Source organism: Sebastes umbrosus, chromosome 13, assembly GCF_015220745.1.
Source record: "Sebastes umbrosus isolate fSebUmb1 chromosome 13, fSebUmb1.pri, whole genome shotgun sequence".
Taxonomy (NCBI): Eukaryota; Metazoa; Chordata; class Actinopteri; order Perciformes; family Sebastidae; genus Sebastes; species Sebastes umbrosus.
Window position 1 is genome coordinate 19174288 of NC_051281.1, and position 27856 is coordinate 19202143.

At 42.0% G+C, this 27856-nt stretch overlaps 1 protein-coding gene across 3 annotated transcripts in view; it reads left to right on the top strand.

Annotated features, from left to right (window-relative positions):
* The first annotated feature begins 5985 nt into the window (after positions 1 to 5985).
* The window catches only part of myo16 (myosin XVI), a 118038-nt gene continuing 96167 nt past the window's right edge, over positions 5986 to 27856 (top strand). Inside the window, exons 1-2 of one of the 3 annotated variants that reach the window (XM_037789276.1) lie at positions 5986 to 6047; positions 9108 to 9197. The gene's annotated coding sequence lies outside the window, so the exon portion shown is untranslated. Of the gene's footprint in view, positions 6048 to 9107; positions 9198 to 15705; positions 15953 to 27856 lie in introns of those variants that run through there. The other 2 variants (XM_037789275.1, XM_037789277.1) reach the window with 2 other exon arrangements.

The following is a 27856-nucleotide window of genomic DNA, read 5'->3' on the forward strand; positions in this document are numbered from 1 at the left end:
TACTTGCTTTTGTTTTGGAACTCTGCACATCAGATTTTGAAGTCACTTGATCTAGTTATGTCTTTGAAGCATCTTTGTGTTTTGTCAGACACAGAAATGCATTGTGGTGATCCAACTAGGAGATTCATGTGAGGAGGATTTACATTAGTTTGGAGAAATATATACAATTATAATTTCTAATATTTATGAAAAGGTGAAAAATTCACATCTGGGCATTAACGCCCCCCTGGGGGTTTGGGGCAAAATGCTTAAGGGATATCCTCCCCCACCCCAATATTTTACTGCTAACTGCAATTAATATTCAGATAAAAATGATTAATGAGGAATAAGCCATAATTTAGTCATAAACCTCTCTTTAAAATGTAGAAATACTGACATAATTGAAGCTAAACCGCATTAAAGTAGCATACTTGACCTTTTACTCCGTGCTATTTTTAAGCCAGATATTTTCTAACTTATGAAGTATTTTTGCATTGGGGTTCTCCTACCTATCACACTCTGACCCGTCTGTTTCTCCCTCTCTGTGCACACACACACACACACACACACACACACACACACACACACACACACAGGCCTTCTGTCCGTTGGGGCAAGAGTTAGACAAAGCCCAGTGGGTGGTCACTTCTTCACTAGGCATTTTGCCCTTGGAGTCATGGCTCCATTTGACAAGAAGAGAGACCAAAAGAGGGGGAGGGAAGAAAGTCTAAAATAGACGGCTAAGAAAGAAAGATTTCAAATGGACCTAATGGATAGCAGTAGTAGCCATTAGTGGAAGAGGAAGTTGAGGAGAAGAGAGAGGCTGTGAGGCTAAAACAGATAGATAGAGAGAGAGCAGGCCAGGCCCAGGCCAGTGCTACAGCCATGGAAGTCAGAGAGGCTCTTTGATGATCTGGTAAACAGAGCAGGCGGCTGTACAAACACAGATCGAGAAAAAGAAGAAGAAGAAGGAGGAGGAGGAGGAGGGGGAGCACAGACCTCTCCTATAAACGTGTCAAGCATGATGCCCCCCACCCAACACCCCTCTGGGCCACAAATGTCTTTGTGTGGTGCCATGGTGACGGCTGGTGTGTTGGCGGAAGCTGATGTCATTGTGGGCTCGCCTCTCAAAAGAGAAACCAGCATCTGACCGGAGAATCAGGAAATGAGACCTGCTGTGTACACATGCTGGCACTGTGTGCAGTTCACACACTCACACACATGTTGTGAGTGCAAGGAGTGGTCTTGTTATACACCGAAAAAAAGCAGGCAGATGTATATCACATATATTATATTTACAGAGTTGTCTCTTAGCGTAATCGTTTGAACACTATTTGCATTAGACATATTATTAAAGGGGCTCTGTGTATGAATCAGAAATTGCTTGAAGCCCGTCAGTGTCCTGTTGCTTGCGCTTGTGCTCGCATTACGTGGACACAATCGGTCAAAACAGTGAGGTGACACACACAAACCTGAACGTCATTGACAGGCATCATGGTGATTTACCTTAGCAACATTAGCCAGCTAAAACCACAATCTCACTATATATTTCACATGTTTGGTAGTAATGTTAGCTCACCAAACGAAGGTCCCTCCATGAATCAAAGGTCCGGTGGCATGTTGATCCTAGTGTTAACTTTTCCTGCTTCAGCCTTCCGACCGTGGTCAGAAGGCACAGGGGAGACACCGGAGTTTTGGTCTACTGAGCCAGAATCGATAACATTACTCGCTCTGGAGTTAACCCACGTCACTCCACTCAGCAGCAGGGAAAAAAGACATCTGCAGCATTTATTTCTGCGCAAACTGCAACTTCCAATACATTCACTCGATATTCTCAAAGCTAAACTAACTCTTTCTTCTGCTCCACTGCTCACTCGTTTTCTCACACACTCACTGCCGCTCTCTCTCTCTTGCTTCACCACTCACTTCCCACATGCACACACACTCCCACCACACTAGTTTACCCACGACGTCGGTCACGTTCCTGTTTTGCAAGACGGGCTTCACTAGATATAACTGGGGTTTTTTTTGTGCTTCCATGGAGTTTGTGTTGGAGTCTGAGTTGTGGTGGGGGCTGGTCGTCATTTCTAGCCGAAGTTTAGCTTTAGTTGCACGCTGAAGGCACTTGCGAGCGCACATGACATCACATTCGTTGGATTTTCCTTGAAAAACCGGCCCGCATTCTTCATATTAAAAGCATACTACAGGCTGATAGAGGAAACCCAAAAGGTGTAATTTTTTAGGTTAGGTTACGACCTGTTCACACATTGGCAATAAAAAAATATTTAAAAACATTTATATGTGTAAAAACTTACATACAGTCCCTTTAAATACATTTTTAGCTGAAGCTGACAAGAAACAAGTCTTAAATGTTGAATGGCTGCCACACTTATATAAAAAAAATCCGTCAAGAAGTGTAACGTCTTTTAAAAACCTAGGCAAGAAAAAAAACACTCCAAATATCTTGTTTTTCTTTTTTGTGTAGTTCTAATAGGCACAGTCTTCACTGCGAACGCCACGTATCCACATGAGGCTCAGTAAGCAGGATAAACTCATATTTCGATTTTTTGTTTGATATTAGTAAATTTCTCAGGAGTACAGAATATGTCGCCGTCTTGTAGGAGAGAGGAGTAAATTCAGTGGAATCATCAGTCCCAGTCCCTCAGAGTCTGTCGCCTCCAGTCTCCCATATTTCAGGCTGCGTCACTCGTGTTAAATGGGGACCTTAGCGTCTCCGTGTCCCCATCTGTCCTTTTCATTTCCTCCCCTCCTCCCTCTCTCCCTGTTTGGGAGCTTTTTAGGACAGGTCTGACTGATGACGGGGGCTAAAGGTGATCCCTGAATCCTGATTATAAAACCCAGCGTGCTCTGTTTCTGCAGCAGACCACCACAAACACACACTGCAGCTTTTGCAAGTAGACGTAGATATGCACATGCACATAGACACGCACACATGCATGCACATGCTCCCTCAGTGCCGCCCCTCAACACTGACAGCACTCACGTCGTCTCACTGTGCTTCAGTGTGCTACACGGTTGTTCCATGTACGTTCTACTCTAGTATTTGGGGATTACTTTGATCTGCTGCAGTCAGACCAAAGTAATCAGGCTGATCCAGAGCCCTCCAGCTGAACTGGCAGCAGCACTGCATGGATTTCTCATTTAAGTGAGGATTTGGTTTATCAACAAACTGGATTGTGCCATCCGCTCCTCCAAAAGTCTAAACACCATGTTCTGTGCCTGCCATGCTGTAGGTTTTTAATCGATTCAGCTCGAGACGACACTAATTGTTTTTGATCTGAAAAAGACGTGACTGACCCAGCAGAATGAGAGGTTATATTTGTTTTTTAACAGCGTTCACGTTAGATCTGGTTTAGCTTCTTCTCCCCTGACTACATAGGATCTGTTGGAATACAAGCTGATCTATTATTCATATAGCTCTGCCTCTGCCTTGAATCAAACCGCGATGAAACGCCAGGCTTGCAATCTGCATGTGTGCAAGAAAAGTATAAGAGCAGATTTAAAAGTTGTCTCTGTTCGAGTTCATCTAGATGAATCTCGCTTTTTGTGCATGGTCTTTTTTCTCAAGGACATCAGCCTATGACAGAGGAGAGGAAAAACATAAAATGGATGAGAGGAGGGAAGGATTTTGGTTTGCAACAAACGCTGCTCCCCTCCCTCTCTCCATCTCCTGACTCCCACACTGCTTTATGGCTCCAAGATGGAGCTTTGGCAGAGGCACACAGAGAGCCAGCAACATTTGTCTAGGTCTGTTTTTGTGTCGTTCTTAAATGCCCTCCCCCCCCACCCTCCTCTCACACAAATCTACGGGCTGCGGGACTGAGTGTGCAGTTTGTATACACTGTAAACATAAATGTTATCCTGATCTCGCCACCAGTTCATTTAAAAGCATACAGGGAACACGACAAACACGTGCAAAAGCATGACCACAGCATCAAACTAAACACCTATGATTATGAGAAGACAGTCATTTTAGGTATTTAGTATCTATTCCTCCATTGTTCTTTTATTTATGTTAACTACACATGACACATGTTGGTATGTTGTTAATTTCCAATATTTCAGTGACAAAAAATGTTACAGAAATGGGGGGAATCTAGTTTTGGAGAAATGTTTTATATTCACAGTTCCCATGGGTCCTTGAAATCATTGGAGATTTGTGAATTTGAGGGTGGGGGGGGGGGGGGGGAAGGCCTTGAAAGTTTTTGGGAATACACATAAACAGACATGGGTCACTTAAAGTGCTTGATTTTGTGCAAGAATTAAATGAAATCTTATCGCTCAACTTATCCAATATAGTGTTTTGCTGTGCTGTGTTAGAGAAAGCAAGACCACATAATGTCCTCATTGTAACATAGCACAATTGAGAAGTTCTTATTCAAGGCTTCTGTAAAGCCTGCTAGGTCTCATTATGAAAATTGTCAGTGTTGTAACAGTAATTAACCTTGATCCGTGTCTCAAACTATGCTGTGTTGGGTCCTTGGGCCTGTAAAGTCCTTGAACAGTCCTTGAATTTTATGTTTAAGAAGATGTGGGAACCATGTATTATTACTAAGGCACAGTGGTGCTTTGAGCTAAATGCCATGACTCATCATCCCATGGCTAACAATGACAATGCCAACATGCTGATGCTAAGCAAGTAGGCCTAAACACCAAGTAGCCTACAGCTGAGGTTGATAGGAATGGCATTAGTTCTGTACAACATTTCCAAAGTGTGGACCGACTGACTGACCCATCCCTTGACCCATGATGTAGCATGGCCAAAGAATTAAAACACTACCAAAATCAAATAGTAGCCTATGAGGAACAATAGAATGATGCCATCCTCCTCAATTCGTTGTAACCATCACAATCATAAAGAGTCATTTTATTTAAGTGTTTAAACTAGGGCGGTCGGAGGACGCGGGGGAGACCGTAGCTTTGGTCTCCAGGGCCGGAGTCTCTGCTGTACTCTGCTCCTCTGCCTGCCTGCCTTCATTCACACAGCGTGCTCGTTACTCGCTCAGCTCGCTCCACCTCTACACGTGCATGCGCACACACTACACACTGCAGACAAGTTAGTTTAGCTCTGAGAATATCTAGTGAATGTACAGTGGACGTTTGTGCAAAAATAAATGCTTTAGCTCCTCCAGACCAACAGAGGTTTTCCGTGTCTTGTGAAGTGACGGGGCTCTGCAGCGAGAAACATCATCGTCTCTGACCGGGTGCTGGTGTCTCCCTCTGGCCGCAGTCGGGAGGCTGAGGCAGGAAAAGCCAACACTAGGATCAGCATTGATTCATGGAGAGACCTTCGTCTGGCCAGCTAACATTACTGCCAAGCAGGTGAAATATAGAGTGATATTGTGGTTTCAGCTGACGTGTGTCGCCTCACTGTTTTGATGGATGCTCGCTCACATTCACGTAGCGCGTGCACATGGGCGAGCGCGAGCAACAGGACGCTGACTTTCATTGACTTAACGGCCACAGGTGTCGCTGTTACAACCAAATTGTGATTCTTACAAACAGTCCATTTAAGGTACATTTTGAACAGATAATGATGCCCTGAATGAAGTACTCATGCAGCTCGGGAGGCTCAAGAATTGTACGAGAGAGATGTAACTTTAACTTTCCATAACCGCCATGAGTCTGTGTAATAGAACATGCTTAAAATGTGATCATAAATGTATTTATAGAGATATTATATCTAGATAGATAGATAGATAGATAGTAACTTTATTAATCCCGAGGGAAATTCAAGTTTCCAGCATCACAGTTCCATAGTGCAAAACATGTTAGTAAAAAGGCACTAAAAAAGTTAGTAGTGCAAAGTACAAAGTACAAAAACATATATCCAGATATAGAAATACAGGTTGTGTCTTTCTAGCAAAACAGCCTCAGTGGTGCTAACATAGCAGCTAGGTTAGCTCATGCTAGCGAGCTGTGGCCGTGCTCGGCTCGTGATTGGCTGCGGCGGGTATGTGGGCGGGACCTCGACACCGCGTCACCAGCGCCCCCCATCACCACGACAACAGGTGCATGCTAGGTCTTTGCTAGATATATGCAAACTGGTGAGTAACATTACAACAGCCATCTCATTTATGGATGTAGATTTAGTAGCTAACACTACAGTAACTTAAAAACTGTGCTCTCTTTTAGCTGAATGTGTGTGTTTGTGGGCTGTAATGTTAGCTGCTGTCGAGTTTATACCGTCTTTCTTTAGCTAACTTGGCTAACTAACTACATCTGTGTGTGGCTAACGTTAGCTTTCTGTTAGCATACCTTGACTTGCATACAGGGAATGAAATCAGCACCTGCCACCTGCCAGATAACAGCTACAGGGTCAATGTTGGCTGTGGCAGGTGAACATTTCAGGTCACCTGCCACCATGGCAGACAGGTTTTCCCTTATATTAAGAAATATTATTTTTAAAAAGCAATTATAAAGCCTAAATTAAATATATGGTAACACTTAATTTTACAGGTCCACACATTTCATTGTAATTAGGTGATAATTAGCTAGTAAGTTTTAAATTTATTTGTAATTACTGCCAAATTACCCCAATATTTACCCATACTTTTATTGAAAATTACTTTATTATAAACATTATTTAATAATTATATTCCATTATTTCCCAATAGCTGATAGTTTATTTAATACATTTCCAGGAAAAGAATACAAAGTTAATTGTTTTGCTGTATTTCCATGTCTGCTGGTGAATAGATAACAATTATTAAATAACTTCTTTGAATTTTTTAAAAAACAACTCCCTGAATCATGACATTAGCTGCCAGGTTACATTTGTTTAGACAATCAGTCACACAATGGGGAGATTTGTGCCTGTTCAGAAGGGTCTTCTATTAGTTTTGGTTTTCCACCTCCGATGAAGAGCAGCCTCTTCTCAAGCCTCAGGGCCCTATTTTAACAATTATATACTATTTTAGCATATAATTATTAAATAATGTTCATAATAAAGTAATTTTCAATACATTTTGAGGTAAATATTGGGGTAATTTGGCAGTAATTCCATAGAAATTTCAAATAGGTAACTTGCTATTTATCACCTAATTACCATGAAATTTGCGGAGCTGTAAAATGAAGTGTTACAAAATACAGTCATGGATTAAGGTTACATGATATATTCCATAATTCTACAGTCTGGTACCACTGACTCAGTGTTTACAATTTGAAAGCGTTCTATCTAGATTTCAGAAGTGGCAGACAAAATAAATGAGTGGCCGGTAGAAATGTTCAGTGACCTGCCACAGTGGCAGGTGAAGAAAAAGGTTAATTTCAGTCCCTGCTTGCATAGCTCTTTTTATATATTGTTGGTGATTTTTTTGTTATTGTCGTAGTTGTGTCCTCTTTTCTGTTTTAAAATTCTTAATCTATACACAGAGGAAGGATATTGTTTATTGCTAGCTTACTGTTTATCAGTCGTATGCACAGGCTGCAAATGGGAGAGGGAATTTGTTGATTTGGACAGGGTGATACTGTTCCACTAGTTCAGGGGTCTGCAACCTGCGGCTCCAGAGCCTCATGCGGCTCTTTGGCCCCTCTCCAGTTGCTCCCTGTGGATTTATAAAAATGGAAATGAATAGCTATTTTTTGTATAGATTTTCATGGTTATTTATCATTGTTGTAGGTCGATGGTATGACGGTACGACAGAGTATTAGGACCACATTGAAGGAAAAAAAAATAAATCTGAGATTTCGAGAATAAAGTCTTAATATTAAAAGAATAAAGTCAAAGGTTTACGAGAAAAAAAGTCGTACTATTATGAGAATAAAGTCATAAGTTTAAGAGAAAAAAGTCGTAATATTATGAGGATAAAGTCATAATATTATAAGGTAGTAATTTTTTCTCATAAAGTTATGACTTTATTCTCGTAATATTACGACTTTTTTTCTCGATTAGTTATGACTTTATTCTCGTAATATTACGACTTTTTTTCTCGTAAAGTTGTGACTTTATTCTCTTAATATTACGACTTATTTTCTCGTAAAGTTATGACTTTATTCTCGTAATATTCTGACTTTTTTCACGTAAAGTTATGACTTTATTCTTGTAATATTACCACTTTTTTCTCATAAAGTTGTGACTTTATTCTCTTAATATTACGACTTATTTTCACGTAAAGTTATGACTTTTTACTCGTAATATTACGACTGTTTTTCACGTAAAGTTATGACTTTATTCAGGAAATCTCCGATTTTTTTCCCTCAATGTGGCCCTAATACTCCGTAGTACATTTGCACTTAGGCCCTCACTGCATTAGACTTATATACTATATACTTAGACTATAAGCTGAGTTACCTTCATCACAATGCTCAAATGTTTTGCAGCTCCAAACAGATCTATTTATTTATTTTTTGCCTAAAATGGCTCTGTTGATAGTAAAGATTGCTGACCCCTGCACTACTTCATACATTGACATGTTAATGCACTTTATTTTGTAATTTAAAGATGTTAAAGGCAAATAACATTACTGTTACACAAGTCATTTTACTTGAGTATAATATTCTGGTAGCCTACTCTTTACATCCTTGGAGTTCAGGAGATGAGAAGGCACTTTGTCCTCCTGTTTCCACTATATGGTTTCACTTTCAGTCCATTAGGTTGAGTGTTTGTTTCTCCTCCTCCTCACACTAACACACAGCATACACACAAGATACAGGCGCAACAGAGTGTAGTGTGTGTGTGTGTGTGTGTGTGTGTGTGCGTGTGTGTGTGTATATACATACATGAAGTTCTGTGTCACTCATTCCCACCAGCTGCTTATGGGCTTGTGATAAGCAGTTGTAATTGGAGATTTAAACTCCTGTCTCACTCTCAGATTTTCTGTCTCACAAATACACACACACGCTCACTCACTGACAAACTACCCCAAATCTCTCTCCTTCTCTCTCTCTCTTTCTCTCTCTCGCTCTCTCTCTCTCTCTCTTTCACTGACTCATGCTCTCTCTCCCTTTTTAACTACTCCCCCCTCATTCAACCAAACTGGCACACTCCCCTCTCTCTCCCCTTTTCTCTGATGGGATGTCAGTGGAGGATTGTAGCCTATGGGTGTAGATGTAAGAGAGAGCTGGGAGTTGATTTCTTTCTCTATCTCTCTCTCTGAGTGTTTCAGATCTTTGCAGCTGAGACCTGATTGTCTCTGGATGTTATTTCCTAGCTGGAAAGAAAGCATCAAGAACTACGGGGGACATGTTACAATGAGGTACGGTGCCATTTGTGTCCTGTTTGTCCGTGAGTGTTGTTTAACTGTGTGTAAATGTGTGTGTGAGTTTCTCTGTTTACCATACACACAAGGCCTGATGGCACAATATTTGGCCATTGGCAATTTGTTCTCACTACACTTTTGGATGCTTTATTCTTTACATTTGTTCCATAACTGAACAAACATCTCATAAAGAGTGAAATATGTGCCATTGCCTGCATCCATTGTGTTTTTATATTTTTCTAACGGGAAAGACCATGTCTTATTCTTATATGGCCACCGTCTGTCTGTAGACTGGCCTTTTGTTTCTTTCTCTTTTTTTCCCTTCTTGCGTGCTGTTGTTTGCCCTGAGATGTTGCATGTATGCCGGCTGGCAGGCAGCACAGAAAAAGGAAAACAGGTTTGTTGGCTTGATCACTGCGCACACAAACACACGCTCCTCCGAAAAGCCTTTGGGGCACTGGGTGTCAGTTGGGATTCGTCCCAGATTCAGAGGACCTTGGGCGGCTTTCACCCAAACGCTGTGCGGTTGTGTGGTGTGTGCAGTGTCTGCCGGTGTGTCAGCAGTAAGAGAGAGTGAGACAGACGAGAGACAAAAAAAGCAGGAAAGGTAGAGACAGAAAAAGTAAAAGACAGACAGAAAAGAGCAGCGAGGAGACAGAGAGGAGAACCGTCTGTAAAGCTTTTTCTGCTTGGTGTGACAGAATGTCGCTGAGTAACAGAAAAGAACATAACTCTGCCTGTGTCACCCCACAAAACTCTGCTTTTGTTTCACAGGAGCTCACAGATGGGCTCATTCAGACGGCTGAGGGCTGTGTGTGTGTGTCTGTGTGTCTGAAAGAGAGAGAATGTATGTGTTGGAAATTGTTGGCGTTAAACCTTTTGGATGATATGATGCAGAGCTGTAACTGTTAAACACTGTGTACAAACTCAATCACAACTGATGTACAAAGAGGACCAGCCCCCCTTTCAGCAAGATGTGTGTTTGTTTGTGTGTGTGTCCTGCACCCATCTGTCCTCCTGCTCAGCCAGATTGTGGGCCTCTGTGAATGGCAGCGTTGCATGGAGGTATCACTCTCTTTAAACTGAAAAGATTATCTCAGCCACATGGTCCCATAATGCCATTTTTCCAGCAGTTGCCGTCTGGCTTGTTGTTCTTCTTTCATATTTATCTTCTCCGGAAAGCGTGCTGCGATGGTCTTTGGGTGTAGCCGGCAAGAGGCGAATGTCTTGAAGCTGTAGTCTGTCGGTCTGTGTCAGGACGCAGCCCAGTCCCCTGTGCTGTGGTCAGCTGTTGAGCCACATGGTCTCGAGACTTAGTCACCACCCATCCCTGATAATTATGGGTTGATTTATGATCTAAAGAGGATGATGACGAAGACTAGGAGGACTGGAGGAGAAGGATGGGGAGAATAGGATAGCTGTGCAAAGAGGTTTTTTCTTTTTGATGGATCGGCTGCCGTCAAAGCTCCAGAGGTGTTCAAGGAATATACAGCCCCCTCCCACTGTTTCACTCATGTAAAGCAGGCCACCGGCTGTGTTGCAATGTTGAGGCCCCGTGGCTTTGGCAAGATTTAAATGACACCTTTTATGCATGATTAAGGAGGGGAATACTTAGAGGTCTGTGGGGAAGTCACAGCTGCATAAAATTTAGAGAGGAAAAACTAGAAATGACAGCCGCCACCTGTAAACCCGGAAAATTTCTGTCAATGTGGTGAAGAATTCCTGTTTGCCAACACCTCTAGACATGGGCCTGTTGGTCAGAAGCCTTAACTACATTTTTTTATGTCTAACCCTTGGTGTGTCCACCAGCTGATCTATTCTTAGATGGGACTGGCTGGTTACCACGCTTACTGGATTTCCTTTGTAGCTCCTCTGATGGACAGCCCCCCTTCAGAAAGTGCATGCATACATAGACATACATGCACTGAGTAGATGGATGCATCTGACGTCAGAAGGCAGACAGCTGACTGGGCAGACAGAAGGGGGGGTAGGGTGGGATTAAGGGGGTTACCGTTCATCTGGGGAAGCCATAAATTAGTTTCACCCACAAATCTGATTAGTGCAAATTGTAATCCACACCAATGTGCTATCTATAATTGGCAAATTATGACTTGAGACATATGTCTGTCATATATTAGTAGGAATGTGCAATGTCTATAAGAGGTATGTAAATAAAAGCAAAGGGCATTATGTTTAAGACTGAATCAACTTTAATGTTAACTGACCTATGTCCTATAGGTTATTTTTTTTTTATTACAGATTGTTATATATAATCAGTAAATCATAACATACTGTATAAAGGAGCCAGTACTCCACCGATTTAGCATTGCTCTCCTGTAACATTGTCGGACTCACAATGGACAGTTTACAAAAAAAAAAATCCATGCAGCAGAAATGGAGATATTGTCTTTTTAATTCCACACAATCTTCTTGTCAAAACCTGGCGCCTACATTACCCACACACGTTACAACTCGACCGCCGACTGTTCCGTCAGAGATTGTAGCCTTGAGCGGTCGGTTGTGGCTGAAGACTACAAGTGACATCACTTGAGGCAATTTATTAGATTTTGCGCAGCTCCCTCTGAAGGCAAAATAGGCTATATACAACAATTTTTTCACAATAGTATTCCCCAAGGCCCGTAAACACCGAATTCCCCTTTAAGAAACTATGTTGAAAATGTTCATTTTAAATAATTAAATTAAAGCAAAATTGTCTCGAGTTAATCATCTGTTGACTGACTTGATATACTATTTGCTTTAAAGAGTTTTTTGACAGTTACAGTCAATTGATCATGTCCTATGCTGGAAATCAGAGCTTATTTAGATAAAGTCAAATTCCTGAAAATGTAATACATAGAAGTAAAATAAACAGATGGTGTAATGCATAACCTCTCTTATTGGCATTTTTCTTCTTCCTATATATCTCAGATGTCTGCATGAGTTGAATGCTCCTGAGATGAAGATGAAATCCCAGACTATTCTTATAAGTGAGGCCCCTGGGACCGGGCAGTTGGCAGCCTCAAACAGCAGCTAAAGCTGATGACAGGTGGTGGGAAGCACTGCTGGCAGCAGCAGCAGCAACATGTTATTTGGGCGTGGAACACTTCCAGCAGGCTAAGATTAAATCCAAACCTTTGGTCTGAGATTTTCCCTCATCTGATGAAACAATGTCATCAAAGCACAGAGCAGGCTGCATGGATCCAATACTAAACAGGTGCACTGGTTGACCAAAGCCTATATGATGTGGTAGTCTTTGTTAGAGGAGGGGGAGACTCTTCCCCATGTGACCCTTATATCTTTCTATAGAAGACTTCCTCACATTAAAGGCTTGCTGCCGCTGGCATGTGACTTGCGGCCTTGCAGACTTTGTTTCCCTTCCAAGGCTATTATTGGACACCGTGTCAATAAGGGACATCAATGTCAGTGTCAATGTCTGGGCTTGCCAGGACTAGCTTATGCTACATTACATGTATGGCTTCTCACCTGTTTGTAATTCAGCTGGAATGGGAGAGTTGTATTTTATGTGAAAATTGAGGAAGAGCAACGAGTGCTGGAATTTGTGCTTTCCAAGAGAGAAAAAGAGTACTTCATAGGTACAGGTACTTAAATGTTATGAAGGTAATTGTGTGTGTAGGAGTGGGAACTGAAATTACTCGATTGTGTGATATGGCAAGGATGGGGATGGGAAGATGGTAAAGGTCTCTCTCAGAAAGAGGTGGGAGGGAAGAGAGGAGGTCATGAAGCCGCTCGTTCTCTCCCATCCCTTGAAGGTGTGTGAGGGCAGGTGCATGAAATGTAACTGCTTTACTGCTCCCATCACTATCAAGCCTCTAACACACAGACACACATAGACCCTCCCCCTCGCACACAAACACTTGTCCACCTACCAGGTTCTCTTGCCTGCAGCTAGACAGTGTATATTAGAGGGCTGTGTATGAGCCCAGCTGCAGAGCCATGCAAATGATTTGAACAGAACTGGTTAAGCATTCCCTTTAAAAAATCCCAGCTTTGATCTATCCAAGAAGCCATGGGGGGAGTTTACGCTGAGATGAAAGATAACGTCTGGCTGTGATGTTCGCGTGCTTGATTTCAAACATGTCATCTCTCACATTCAACCCTAATCAAATTAGGTCAATACGTAATGGGTTCTGATGCCCCCCCTCTTACAATGCTATGATACACTCCCTCCTACTATCATGCTAATCTCCCTGTCAAACTGTTGTCTACAACAGAGGGGATGAGAGCGTTGGAGGACGTGCGGATGAAAGAGTGAGGCAAGAAGTAGAGTGTGCGAGGCAAAAGACTAACACACAGCGTAGCTGGACTGATGATGGAGCGTAGTGATGGGAAAGGGAGAGGAATCAAGGTGAAGGGTAATGTGAGCGGTGAAGAGGAAGGGGCGGTAAAGGACTGTCTGTCAGTCTTGCATTAGTAGTATTCTCTGCTCAGTTCTGTAAGTGCAGATAACAGAGGGATCGTTTCTAGCAACATCTCAGACCCTACTGTGGAGGGAATTGCTTCGGCTTTGGATTACAGGTTCCCTTCTCAGGTGTGTGTGTGTGTGTATGTGTGTGTGTGTGTGCGTCTGCGTGATTTGAACCACTAGTCTGGTAATTTCATGCCCCTGATGTTCCTCAATTCAGAGATTTGATACACACTCACCCTTCTCTGAACCTCTCTTTCTGTGTTCTAACATAGTATCCATCTTCCTCCTCTGTTCATCCTTCTTACATTTGCCAATTGACCCTATTCCAGAGTAGAGGGAGTTTAACTCAACACATAACGCACTGTAACACAGGGCTGATAAGTAGATATGTGCGAGAAAGTGCTGTTAAGTCAAGGTTAAGTCTGATATTCATAGTGAATGGGACCTGGCGCTGCAGCCCGGCTACAGCTAGAGCTTCATGAGAGGCCAGAGACTGCCTAGTTCTTTAAATATGTGTCTATGAAACAAATTCAGGGTTCGTACCAGGGTAGTTCTTATAGATTAAGAAACATTACTGTCGTATTTTGAGTATTATCAGTCAGAAACAGACTGAAGAGAGGAACATTTTGCTTGTAATTGTGTGGATGTCTAGTCTGGCCAGTTATGTAACTCATTAAACTATCAATTCAGTAAATTAATTAAATTAGCCCATTCTGGTTGTGTGCATTCATCAGTGCTGAAGATAGTCTCGCCGGCACTGAGCAAGAACAGAAAAATGTGGGATCAAATTCCTGCCAAGAAAACATGAGATGCATGCATTCAAATCCAAACTATTATTTGACATTAGTTCATGATGTCACAAAACATCAGTCAACAGTTTAAGTAAACTGTCACTTACTACACATGGAAATAAGGCTGAGAAGCTGGTTGGGTAAAACCAGCGTTAATTGTGTGAGAAGCAACAGAGAGATTAAGAATGACGAGCGCGGGATCGATGCAGACAGATGGAAGGATTTTCCAGGAGGAAAGCACGAGAAGCTAATTAAAAAGCAGATGATGTGTGAAGAGATGTGACAGAGGGGAGATCCCTGTCTTTTCCATAGATACCCCTCTCTCTTTCTTTCTTTATTTGGGCTTCTTGATTTACTTGGTCATTTCTTGATTACTTCTATAACCTCTGTCCTTTGTCCCACTCCAGACCATAGTCTCCTCAGGGCCTGTCTGACAAGTGGATGTTTTGATGTTATGTGTCTTCTTGTTGCCGTTTTTGATCTTCCCCTCTTCACTTCGTCCATGTGGTTGAAAACCTTTCAGCATCTCTTAGTCCTGCAGGTGAAGATGAAAGTAGGTAGGAGGGGAGATGCAGAAGGGAGATTTGAAATATGAAAACAGCAGGATGGTGATTGGTAGGAGGGCAGGGTGAAATGGTTTAAGAAAAGGTGGTGATGAACATCTGAAGCCTGTGGAGGCGGTGGCTTCAGACAGGGTGGTGGTGTGTGTTAAGTGTGTGTCTTTGTTTGATTTGTCCCACAGTGACCAGATTTTCCTCCCCCTTTTCCAAGGTCAACATGGGGATTATTAGCAGAGAGGCACCGTAGTAATTATGGTGGTGGTCATTAACTATTCATCACCTCACACTTCACTGTTGTGAGTGTTTGTGTTAATCTGAGTGTTTGTGAGTTACAGACATACACATCTGTGCACCAGCATTTAGGCTCCGTAATGTGTTGTTTTTTCTGTGTTCAAATGAGACAGCTGGCTCGCGTCTAAACAAGACATTTCCAGGCGCACCTACTCAGACTCCGTTGTGTCTTGCAGTTCTCTTTGTCTGACACTTCTGTCTTTTATAGGCAGCCTTGACAAAAGTACGCCCGTTTGACCACAAACTCTTCAGGGCGTGTTCGCTACATGAGGTGAATCCAGGCGCCTCCCCTTTTTGTGTTTTGTACCCTCCTACTTGTTTTTTTTTTACACCAGCAGTGTGATAGTAGAGAATAGGGGGGGTGGGTGCTTGTGAGGATGGGGGTGTAACTGTACCCCCTCAGATGGAGTAAGTGGGCTGGGTTCACTGGGGTCTGGAGAGGGGGAGGGACGTCGAAAGAGAGAGAGACAGATGTAAAAGAATGAACAGCTCCAAGCGGCAGAGTTGCTATGGCTACGGGGGAAACGGATGAATGAATGACATCACAGTGGCGGGGAGGTGAGAGAGTGTGAAATTGATTTGGTGGCGGAGCACGGGGAGGCGTCTCTCGTCGGGTTTTCGTCGGGGCAGACACATTTCTCTCTCCTCCGTACCCTGGTGTCTCCTGTGGACGCGCTCTCACCGGTAAGGCTCCGCTTTTCTCTATTTCATCATCAGAGTGAAGGCTGATCTTTTTTTTTTAGGATGACGGTGAGTGTATACGAGATTTTTCACTCTGATAACTGTCTTCGGGTCTTGACAACATGTGAGACGGCAATAGAGAGAGGATATCTGTGTGTTAATGTGCATGGATGTCATGTGTTGCTCCCGGCGTGCCACTGGGAATGAAAGGAAAGGCAGATGTGCCGTGCAGTTGTCGCGGGTCTATATATATACACAGCATGAGTTGCTTAGTGTGGAAGAATGTGTGTGTTTCTGGTTGGGAATGAACAGCTGATTGTGCGGTGAGATCCTCGCTACAACGAAGTGTCTGTGTACAGGTTGTCACACTTTAGGGCTGTACTTGATCGTGTATCTGTTGTGATTATGTTTATGTGTGTCAGAGAGAGGCGCGCTATCTTGTACGACGTTGTTGTCAAGCAACTTGGTGTGCTGATGCCCCTCTCCACAGGGAGATCGAAGCACATGGTCAGTCATTGAACGGCACCCTTGGAGCTGGTAAAGTCTCGCTAAAGAACACTTCAGCAGGGAAGCTGTTTGAGTGTGAACCTGGCTCTCTGGTTTAAATGGCGGTTTAACTTTGCTGTGCACCACCCTGCTGTGAGTTCATGGGCAAAGCCCGTGCCATTCATCTGGCTGGGTGATTAATTACAGTGTTGACCTGCGTTGACCCCTGAGGGACAAACGGCCAGAATTGAAAGGTGGGTGCTAGAGGTCACAGCAAAGCCAATCAGAATCCTTCCCTTTGGCAAGCATCCAGGACGGGGGAACAGATTACATCAGGGATCAAAGGATCCAAAATTTAGGCTAGATTTGGAAACTATAATCCATTACTACTAGCACTATCAACTGGTCTACAGATCTGTTTGGTTCAAGGGAGAATATATGAAGAGATACATTTGAATTTGCATCATTTAGCTGCTGTTCCTAACTAGACTATTCTGTTCAGAAAATCACAGCAGTCAAGTACAAAATATAAAGGTAAAGGCCCTGTATGTTTATGGCTGATAAATGTTGGCGTTAAGGCAGAAATTTTAGTTTTAAAAACAGCAGGTGAAATGTTATAGTTTACTTTAGTTCCCAAGTCCACATTGTGGTGTGTTGCAAGGTAGAGTTTAGCGAAGCAGTTGATGCTGTGAAGGCGTCTTTGAGAAGGAGTGAGATGCCAGAATTCCAGCTGTCGAGCTTCAGCTCAAGGTAGTCTCAGGGCATCAATTATGAATAGGTAGGGGATGAATACATGAGGCTATTTCAGAGAGTTTAATTTGAAAGTGAGGAAAAATATCCCCGCCAGGTATAGGAAACCGCACTGTAGGTGTGGGTCACTGTGTTTTTTGTGTGTTAAATGTGTTTTTTGTGTGTGCAAAGTCTTTTTATACATACACACATCAGGCATACTAGTTGGCTTGTTGCATGTATTGTGAGGAGAAATCGGGGTAGACATTAAAGGGCTCCAGTACAGACAATACAAAGCAGTGCTGGCATGTCTTTTAAGACAGCTAGCTGAGTGAATGGCTGCAAGTCTGCCAGCCTTTTGGATGGCATGGTTGGGGGCACAAGTGGGTCAGTAGTGTAGAGCCACTCTAGCTCCAATCGCTCTTTATCTCCGCTCTGAGAACAGAACTGCCCTGTAGCACAGCGCTACCCAACATAGTGTTTTTTCAGTGTTGTAAGTAAATAATCTGAAGTTGAATCTAAGCCACTCCACTCTGGGCCTCTGATACTTTATCCTTCAGTTCACTCTGTGCCCCTCTCGATCACTGTTCATGACTACTGGAAAAGAGGAGGCGTTTCAACGAGGTTGCTTAGCGCCATGATGAGTTGTGTGTGTATTTGTGAGTGTGTGTGTGTGCGTAGTCAGTCGTTCCTCCATGTCAGCTGGTTGGCAACGCTTTGGTCCGATATGGTGACTGGATCTGTACACAAACACTCCCACATTTAAACATGCCCACATACACAGACTGTGTGGAGGGTTTTGGCATGAAGGTCTACCTTATGAGTTATACAGAGACTTGATTATAAGTTAAAATTGTTTCATCAGTAACTTTCATTTTACTGTATACTGTATTGTTGAAAGACAACAAGTTTTAGTGGAGCATCATGATTGCTGGCTGGTAGCAGGGCTATGTGGCCATACTCTGACATATGAACTCAGTGACATGGACAGTTCTCTTACAGATTAACGGACTAACACTCTCTCTTCCTCACTCTGTCTATCCCTCTCTGTCTTTGGCTTGTAATCTCTATTCTATCTGTGTTTTTCTGTTTTTCTTATGGTACCCTTCACTGCAGGACTTTTTACAGGAGCCTCGGGGGCTTTTTTAGGACTTTTGAAGTCGGGATGTCACGAGAACTGATACTTCGATACCAAGTCAATGCCAAAATTCTGAAAACGTGACGATACTCGTTTTTATACAGTACCGCAGCTACCGGGGATCAGGGCTCAAGACTAAAGGTGTCCTGGGGACAATAGAACATTTCTCTGCAGGGCTGACCTGAATGCTTCGAAGCTTCGACCGTTGCCATGGTAATAAACCTCCAAATCAGTATATCTATATATCTATATATAGATATAGACATAGATATAGCATATATATAGCATTTCATCATGAAATAGCCATCTGAATAAAGGCTTTTTATTTTTTGCCAGAAGAGTGCCTTGGACTCCCCCTTTTTTGAACCTTTGTGTACCCCACCAAAGAGCACCTTCATCACACTGATTTGAACTTCCGAGCACTCTGGACTTTTTCCCTTTTTTTAATTATTATTAGTTATGCTCAGACACATATCGCTGTTTCTTGTGTGTAGAGGTGTGTGTGTGTACAGTAATGTGGCAGCAGCACTGTTTCGGGCACTGAAACAGGGGAGACAGACTGACAGAAGAACATATCTGCGCCACACCGTGCCGCAAAGCGAAGCTTTGAATACCTCCGAATATTACTCACCGAAGCTTCGAAGCCCAAAAAACGGTATTCGGTACAGCCCTATTTCTCTGATAATGATACATTGTGAACAACAAATCCGTGTTGAAATCGGCAGGAGGAGAGCTAGTAACCTTAGCTGTTAGCAGCCAGTGGGCAGCACAGTCATGCTTGGCTAAATAACGGAGCTAACAGCAACGGATAACGGAGGTTACATTGAGTTACATTATGATGCAAGCTCTATTCAGTAAAAAAATGACTTTTGGGCGAAGGTAAATCATACTGTTATCATGATGTGTTCAAATGTTATCTTGTAAAAGGCGGATCAACAGGGATTAACAATAAATTCACAAAAAACAGTATGCAAACGGTAATAAAGGAGTGTACGTTGAAGTACATGGGATTTATTGTTTAGTTTTTGTTTTTTATCGTGGTATCGAATTGGGTAGCAAGAATCGTGGAATTTCACTAGTATTGGTATCGACTACTGCATTTCTGGTATCGTGACATCCCTATTCTGGTTAACATTTTATGGTTCATCTGCAATAGGCTAACGTGTGTGTGAATTAGAGTTGCATACCGCGATTTGAGATCTATTCCTGGGATATTTAGCATGTGTGTGTGTGCTTGTATGTCTATTTGAGCGTTGAGTGTTCATGTAGTGGAGACTGTCCTATGTCCTGAAACAACAATGCTTTTTCCTCACTAAACAGTTTCAGGAGTAACAATTTTCGGGTGAGAAGTGCAGTAGCATGCATGGCAGAGGAAAAGAGCGATCAGAGACATACAAAGACAGACAGGGCTTGAATACACTGTCCTGCATGTTTATGTCACAAGTGTAGCAATTGCATCATCTGTTTGAACTACCTCAGTCTTTGCTCTATTTTTGTTCGTAGGCTGTAGTTCTTGACCCCTAAACAGCATTCTCCTCCTTCCTTCTTACAGGACAGGACAGGACAGGACAGGAACTGTTGGGCTGGAGTCTGCCTCAATAAATGTTTAATTCATTGAGTGTAATGTAATCTTATGGTTACTGTTGAGTTATGAGAGAGTGACAAAATTGACCTCTCTTTGTTACAATGCAGTTCTGTACTAAAGCAGACAAATAACTGAAAAAACACTGAGCAGATTTCTATTTCTCCAGAGACAGATGTCTCCCTTTTTCTCCCCTTTCTTCACAGCAGCTTTCTAAAATCTAATTTAGACATCACCCAGTCATGGAACATTAGATTATGAAGAATGATAAATGACTCTGTGCTGTTGTCTCGCTTGTACAAAAAGTGTGCCTCAAACAAATCTGTCACTTTTTAATATTTTATCGGCCCGTTGCTGCTCTTCTCAGTTGTTCAGACGTGAAAATGCACAAAAGGGAGTTTGCAAAAGTTAGTTCCTGGGACTGTTTGGTTGAAAAGGGCCATTAAAATGTCTCTCACTGTCACGCTTTGCTTTTAACGATATGTCTCCGCTCCTTTGCGTACTTTCCTGTTTTTGATTTGCAGTAGTTTGTCAAGACTTTGTGTCTTTTCCAGTAGGCTACAGAATAACTGACCTTGCATGAAATTGAACAATCGTTGATGACACTGATGACACCAAATGTCCGTATACTTGCTGTGTTTGCCTTGAGATTTGTTTGTTTAATGACTCTTATAAACCAGATGGGAGAATTTGCAAATTGTGGGGATTACAGTGAGATAGGAAACTCTTTGTTTTGCATGTTGGGTTTTGTGACAATTCAGCAAATCCAGCTACAAACTAGACCATTTTGCCGAAGGAAATACAGCAATCTTCTTTAATCCCACTTCTAGATCCACAATAAAATAATACCTGAATATCTGCATACGTCTCAACATTTCATTTCATGTAGAATGTCCTATTTTAAAGTAGTCACAATTTGGAAATGATGGCGCTATAAAGTTGTTTTCTTCGAATCATTACACTCAAACCTAATTATTGTTACACTGATAATTTCTTTCTCTTCCTACTCTCTCCTCACTTTCTACCGTTTTGCATCACCCTATAAGTATCTCGGCTTTGCCAAGAAAAGAACAAACAGCTGGTTAAATTGTACATCTTAAGGAGTGTGTGCAAAGTACAGCATGTGTGTGTTTGTGCACACTTGCTCACATACACAGAAGGTATTTTAGGGAACATTGGTACTCGAATTTGAGCAGCTGTGAGCGTGGCATGATAACATAAGCAGAACGGTGATGTGGGTTACGAGTTAGACCCAACTGTTCGTGCTTCTGTTAGCTCACGGTGAGTCACTAATACAGTGTGTGTCAGGCAGCGGTCATGGTTTTCACTCTTAGTCAGCCGAGAACAGAACAAGGCGAGTAGAGGACGCCGGCGCCTCTGTTGCCGAGTGGCGCTTCAGTTGGGAGCTTCTCACATGCGGGACTGTGCTGCGCTTTTGTTTGTCTGGTTATTGATTGTCTCTCGCTGAAGCTCGCAGCCATCCTTTATGTTCCCATGTTGTCCATTGTGCCAGCTGCTTGGTGCTAGGAGCTAGGGGAGAGGGTAGTAAAGGAGAGACAAAGGCCGAGAGAGAGAGAGAGAGAGAGAGATGGACTCGCTTCCAGTTTGTGGGATTTTGGGGTTGACGAGTGGAGGGGAGGTGGTGATTTAGAGGGAGAAGCAGAAACATAATTATAGGCAGAAAGTGAGGCATTCAGTGCGGGGACGTGTGAGGGGAGAGAAACTGGCTCATAAGTTATTAATTGTTATAGCTCCCCTCTGTCTCTCACTGCCTTTGTCCTCTACTAATTTACTTCATTTGTCTGTCAGATCGTCCTGACTCGGACAGATTTTTCACTTTACCCCCTCCTCTCTCATGATTCCATCATGTCCTTTTCTTTCTCCCCACGGGCAGCGGTGATAATGAGCTGAATCAGTCTGCCAATGCTCCATTTGTAGCAGTCTACCGACTTGAGGATGCTACAGATGTTACCTCTCTGTCCTTCCCTCACCTCTTCTTCCTCCCAGCAGTTCATTCTAGTCCAGCTAATCTATGCCACAATATAGGAATGAATAATAAAGTTATAACACACTATAATTATATAAGTCTGTCTCTTGATCACTCTGTTAGGATCATATCCCCTCTTCAAAACTAGAAAGTGGGGCAGATAGGCAAACCAATTGTGCATTTTATTGACTAAAGCATGAAAGTTTCAGCATATAATCTATATAACCCAAGGTTTTATTTCAGACACCCCTTGGGGTGAAACTTCCCCCCAAGTTATTACTTACATTAAGGCAATACGTTTTGTATTACAAGTTTTCAGAATTTTTATGTTAAAATATGCAAATGAGGCATTATCTTATTAAATATGTGCTAATGTGCATACATTTCCAGAACAGAAATCTGAATATAAAGCCAGGTTCAAAATTCTTGTTTCAGTGCTGTTTGAGTCAAAGGTTTTTACAGAGGGAATTTTGGATATCTCTCTTTATCACTCCATAATTCAGAAAATACTGTCGACAGCCATAAAAAAACCCAATTTTGCCATGTTTTAAGGAATACAATTATGTATAAATCAGGCTATGGATGATATATGAATGTAAAACACCTTCAGAATATAGATAGGAATGAAACTGGAAAGTTTGGTGTATGTAAGTGCTACTTTTTTTTCAAGATTTGGATTGTAAAATTCACTACATTTAGCAAGATACTACAGTTGAACAGGGTAAGAAGGATGAATTATCTAGTCCTTCTGTTTCTTTGCTATAGAGAATATAGAGAATCTTGATAGTTGATGCTTTTTGTCTTGATTGCCAGGTTGTATGACAATCTTCCAAGGTGAGATAATCCCAGTTGATGATTAGGGAGCTTTTCACCACATTTAAGTGTGTAATATTTACCAGACTGATCTGCCTGACAGCCAGCGTTTGTTGTTGCTCTAAGTGCACACGTGTTTGATATGACTGGAGCTGAATGACAGACCGATGGGCCTGGCACACGTGATGGACAGGCTGTTCAAAGGCAGATTGATGATCTTGCCACACCTGGTGGATGGAAACAAACAAACTTGCTCCAGAAGGAAAGAATATTATTAAGATCTTATTTGCAATGGTCCTTACAAGCAGGAAAAAGCCTGTGACTGTTAGGGTAGGGTATCGTTTGATATTTTTCAAAACTATTGCCAATATTATACATGAGTTTTTTTGACCAATAACAAAACATTACTTTTTCAATACTTTTTTTTTTCTAAACAAAATAGTTTTTTTTTCATTTAAGAAAAGAAGCCAAACTACTAAAATGTTAAATATTGTCTTAACACATGGAGCCATACATTTTTTTGCCTGAATAGAATACAGTCTGAATTTGGCAAATGTATCATTTAATTCAGGAACTATCTGATCAAAGCATAAGGAAACAAGAGTAGAAAGGTATTTGATGCCAGTCTTTTGTACTTGATGCTAGGTTTCGATACTCTGTGCTACAGACATATTTCTGTAGGCACCAAACAAAGTAGTGAGGTTAAATATGCAGCCATTGGTGACTGTTGGACAATGTGTACCTGCACAAAATTCCAGGAGATTGAGCATAGTGTCACTTTGCAGCAAAAGGATTCACAAGTATCGCTTGTTTGTACTCTTTCCGTTGGAAACAAATGGAGCAAAGGGGACATCGCCTGCCGTGTAACAGGCCCATAAAGCAGATTTATGAGGAGGAAATGTGTCACTCTGCAGCCATGCCTGTTCGATCAGTGCCTGTGAACTGTTGAAAGCAACACTTGGCTTGTTAACAGCTGTCTGTGATTGAGCAACACCGGGCAAAACTACGATATCACCTTTGTACAGAAGGCTGGTTTTTACGTGAATGCCATTCCTACCTTCATCTCTCCACCTAATGTCCGTCATGTTTTACCATTAATGCATTTAATATGTTTTCCAATAATGGTAGTGACTCAACACGGTGACGGGCTGAGCTGTAGCAGGAGAGGAAAGACTCCAGTGGGCTGAATGTTGTTTTATTTCTTCTCTGGATTTATAAGTAGACAGTTGTTGCTATATAAACTAATATTGTGTCAAGGCTTGTAACAAAAAGTTGTTTGTGAGCCTGTCTGCCTCAGAATGGCCGTAAACTGCATAATGCAGCTTTAATTACCATCTATATGGACTTGAGCAAGGTACATAAACCTCTGTTTGATTCAGTGGAGTTGCTCGGTGCTCTGCAGCATCATGCAGAGAAGCATTTAAATTCTCCCCTGCAGGCAACGAGCCACCTTGGAATTGACCAATATAGCTGCTAGGCTATTAACTAGTATTATGAATATTAAATATAGTAATCCCTGCTGTTCAGTTTGAACCCGGACTGAGCTGCTGATTTGGAGGGAAAAATGGTTGGATTACAATATAATCCAGCCAAAAGGGTGATACCCAGATTATAAATAGATTTCACACACAGAGGTCTCTGCACTTAAAGAAAACTGTGTTTGTAGTTTTTTTTTTTAATGTGATCAAACATCCAAGTAGGGTTGGGCGATATGTTACAATTTTCCAACCGGTCACAGTCAATTGACAATATATTTGCGTGTCGGTGCGGCGCCCCCCGATGTTTGAGTGGCGGAGCATCGTAAAACAAACTTCGTTCAAACTTGACAGAAACAAAACTCACCAAAACCGTCTTGGTTAGTCTTTCTACCTTTCCAACAATCACCAACTCTGGTTCTGGTTCGAAATAAACCCCTTATTTCACCGAGTTAGATGTGAAAATGTGCTGGCTCTACGCACTGTTTTTCCATGCTGCCTCTCTTTGCCCGCTGAGCAGCTCTTGTTCTTGAGGCAGACAATTAATTACCAAAATAAAATGACAAAAATCACCTAAAAAATTGCCTTCTAATCTTGTGTAACAACCAGGTGGGACAACAGCTGATGCAAAACTACATCAGCACATCACTCCCAAAACCTCAACAGCGTGTCAAGAAAAGCGGCGAGACATCAGTACCATACAGCAGGCAGAGGGCCAATCTGTCTTAACCACACAGACATTCGATTGAATACATAGCACACTTAAACAGGACACACCTTTAAATTCAGCTGCCATCTAAATGTTGTTGGTGTTTGCATCACCAAAGGATATTTGTTCAGTGTTTAGACGACCATTTCAGCTGCATTTGGTCATAAATATTTGATTCTTACATTTAGTTCTTGCACATTTTCTTCTCTTCTTTCCTCAGCAGCAAGAAAATATCCACCAGGGTGTAACTCATCGTGTAGACCGTCTGTCAACAGCCACACTATAAAACCCAGTTATTACATAATTTAACATATGCTCTAACTAATCCTCCAAAACAACAATCGTGTGGCTAAAAAGATGTGGTAAAACAAATTACAATACTTTTGTGTGTTTTAAGGTAAGCTTATAAGTAAGAGGCCATAATAATAATAATAATAACTTATAAGTCTTTTAAGTCTGAAAATACTCAGGTGTAAAAAAATAATTGGGCGTGCGATGACTCATTCAGTTTAATACCATACGTTATGGTGTTGTGTAATGAATGATTCAGTGCATTGCCTGAGAATATGCCTTACAGTCGCATTTCCAATTAGTTCAAATCTAACAAATATAGAAAAATCTCACATAAAGAAATAAACACTGGGCCATTTCAGAGTGTTTCGTCAGTAGCATAATTAATAGAAACAACAACCGTGCAATTGGCAATGTAACAATAAAACCCAACGTAGTGACAAAAACACAAGCTGTCACCACAGTTTAACAACCATAGCACTGTGAGTTGCGGCCGATTTTACACAATACACATGGTATATTAAAAAAATTCAGTGTGTATTTAAAGGAGAACCTTGTGGTGAACAACATGATAGAATATATACGGTAATGTTGTGCTCCTAAAATCAACAAACTAAGTGTAAGTGCTGCTGGAAAATAGCCACAGGACAATCAAAGTACTTTGACCATGCATGCAGGTATAGAGGAGAGGGGTTGAGACAACAGGAGGCAGGGGGAGATAACGTAAATAGAAAGGCACTGGATTAACCTGAAGAGTGTGTGCGTGTGTGAGTGAGACAGAGAGTTCCTCATTAACAAGAGATTGTAATCACATGGTCTTACAGTCCATTGGGACTTGAGGTATTTTTGTTTCTGGTAAATGCACTATGCTTGATTGCTCAAAAAGCTTTATTGTGTGTGTGTGTGTGTGTGTGTGTGGGTGGGTTTGTGTGTCAGTGGATGCAGGTGCACATGTTCCAACCAGTACACACAAGGTCTTTATTTGCATGGCAACTATAAAGCAATACATAATACATGCAAATAGTATTCCAAATTTTAAATTTGGCTGGTAACATAAATAAATATTTATTTGTGTAAATATATCACATTTGATGAATAATTAATCCAAAGAGATCTCTTGTCATATATAATGCATCACCCCCCCCCCCCCGAAACTTTCCAAGTGCCTTTGGCTTTGCCGTAATTGGGAACATTTCCTGCGTCAGACATCCCGCATTATTAGCGTCGGTGAAACAGATCGCATGCAAGCTGAGCATATGCCCACACTCTAGGGTGGTGTAACCATAGAAATCACGTTGAGTCATAGTATTATTGACTGACACCTGAGGGTGATGATGACAGAATGACAGCTGTGTCAAAGAGAATGAAATTTGTCATCTCCAGTGGGACAAAAGCTGTTATGAGAGTTTGTCATTAGTGCTGTATGGAGGCAGGGAGGCACAATCTACCAGCTACCATTCACAGCATTCATTCTGATACTAAAGAAACGGAATGGAATAATGTATTAATATATATATAATGAATCCCTTCTCTCTATTATGTATCCATATTTTCTTCACTGTACCTGCACTCTTTGTGTACCTCAAGGTTTAGGTGCCTGACCTAATTGTAGCTGTAGAGAGGTAGAATTGAGTACGATGAGACCCGTCTCCAACCCATTATCCTTTCTCTGTTACACCAGCGATGACTTTTCCTTCTAGCGGGTTGTCTCACATTGAGACCTTGTGTTACCTTTTGTCCCAAAGCTCCAGCACATCACCACCACCGCTCCTCTGATACAGCATGTTACTTGTCTATGGCTGCAGGCACAGATTTTGCACGAGCCCGTTAATGCTTCGCGACATTCGGATGAAAAAAGTGTGACATTTTCTTGTCAGATCCACTGCTGTGAGGTCTGGATGTCATGGGTAAAGTGTCAATGGGTAAAGTAGTCGTTGTGTTATCCTTGACCAAAAAAATACCACGCTTACACGGCTGCTGTGGTTGTCTGCTTGTGTAAACAATTACTTATTTAGTAGACGGTATAGTGCAATCTTTGCAAGCACTCGGACTCTGCATGCATACACACACACAAACCTGGCATCTTGCTTTTACTCAGGTAGATGTTGGAGTAGTTGTTCCGCCAGTGTTTTGCTGAAGATGCAGCGAGTTGCTTCTGTGACCTGATTTCCTATGACAGGAATTACTCGAGCATTTCAGTCTGACGCACACAAATAGACACACACACACACACACACATCCATCTCCCAGTCTCTGCCTTCCTCTCGTTCCCTTTCAAGTTTCCTCTGCCGCTCCTCTCCGTTCAATACCCTCACAAACCTCACCTGCTTCTCACGTCCTTTTATCCCATCTCCACATGCCCGTGTTTTGACAGCAGTGGGAGATATAACAGCTCAAAAAAACGCCCTCAGAAAGTGCAGCACGCTATATAACCTGCAGATGTGTGAGCGCCATGGCACAGATTTCTGAAATGTGTGTCACAATCCTGCTTTAGTCACACACTGCACACCTCGCTGTTTTACGCTCATCTATATATTGTGTGTGTGTGTGTGTGTGTGCAGTCTCTCTTGCTATCTCACTTTATCTTTTTCTCTTTAGTCTAGCTGTTCTTTCCCCGCTCCTCTCTCCTCCTCCTCCCTCGCTCATCCTCACCTTCTCACCCTTCGTCGTGCAAATCCTCATTTCGATGCAAGGCTT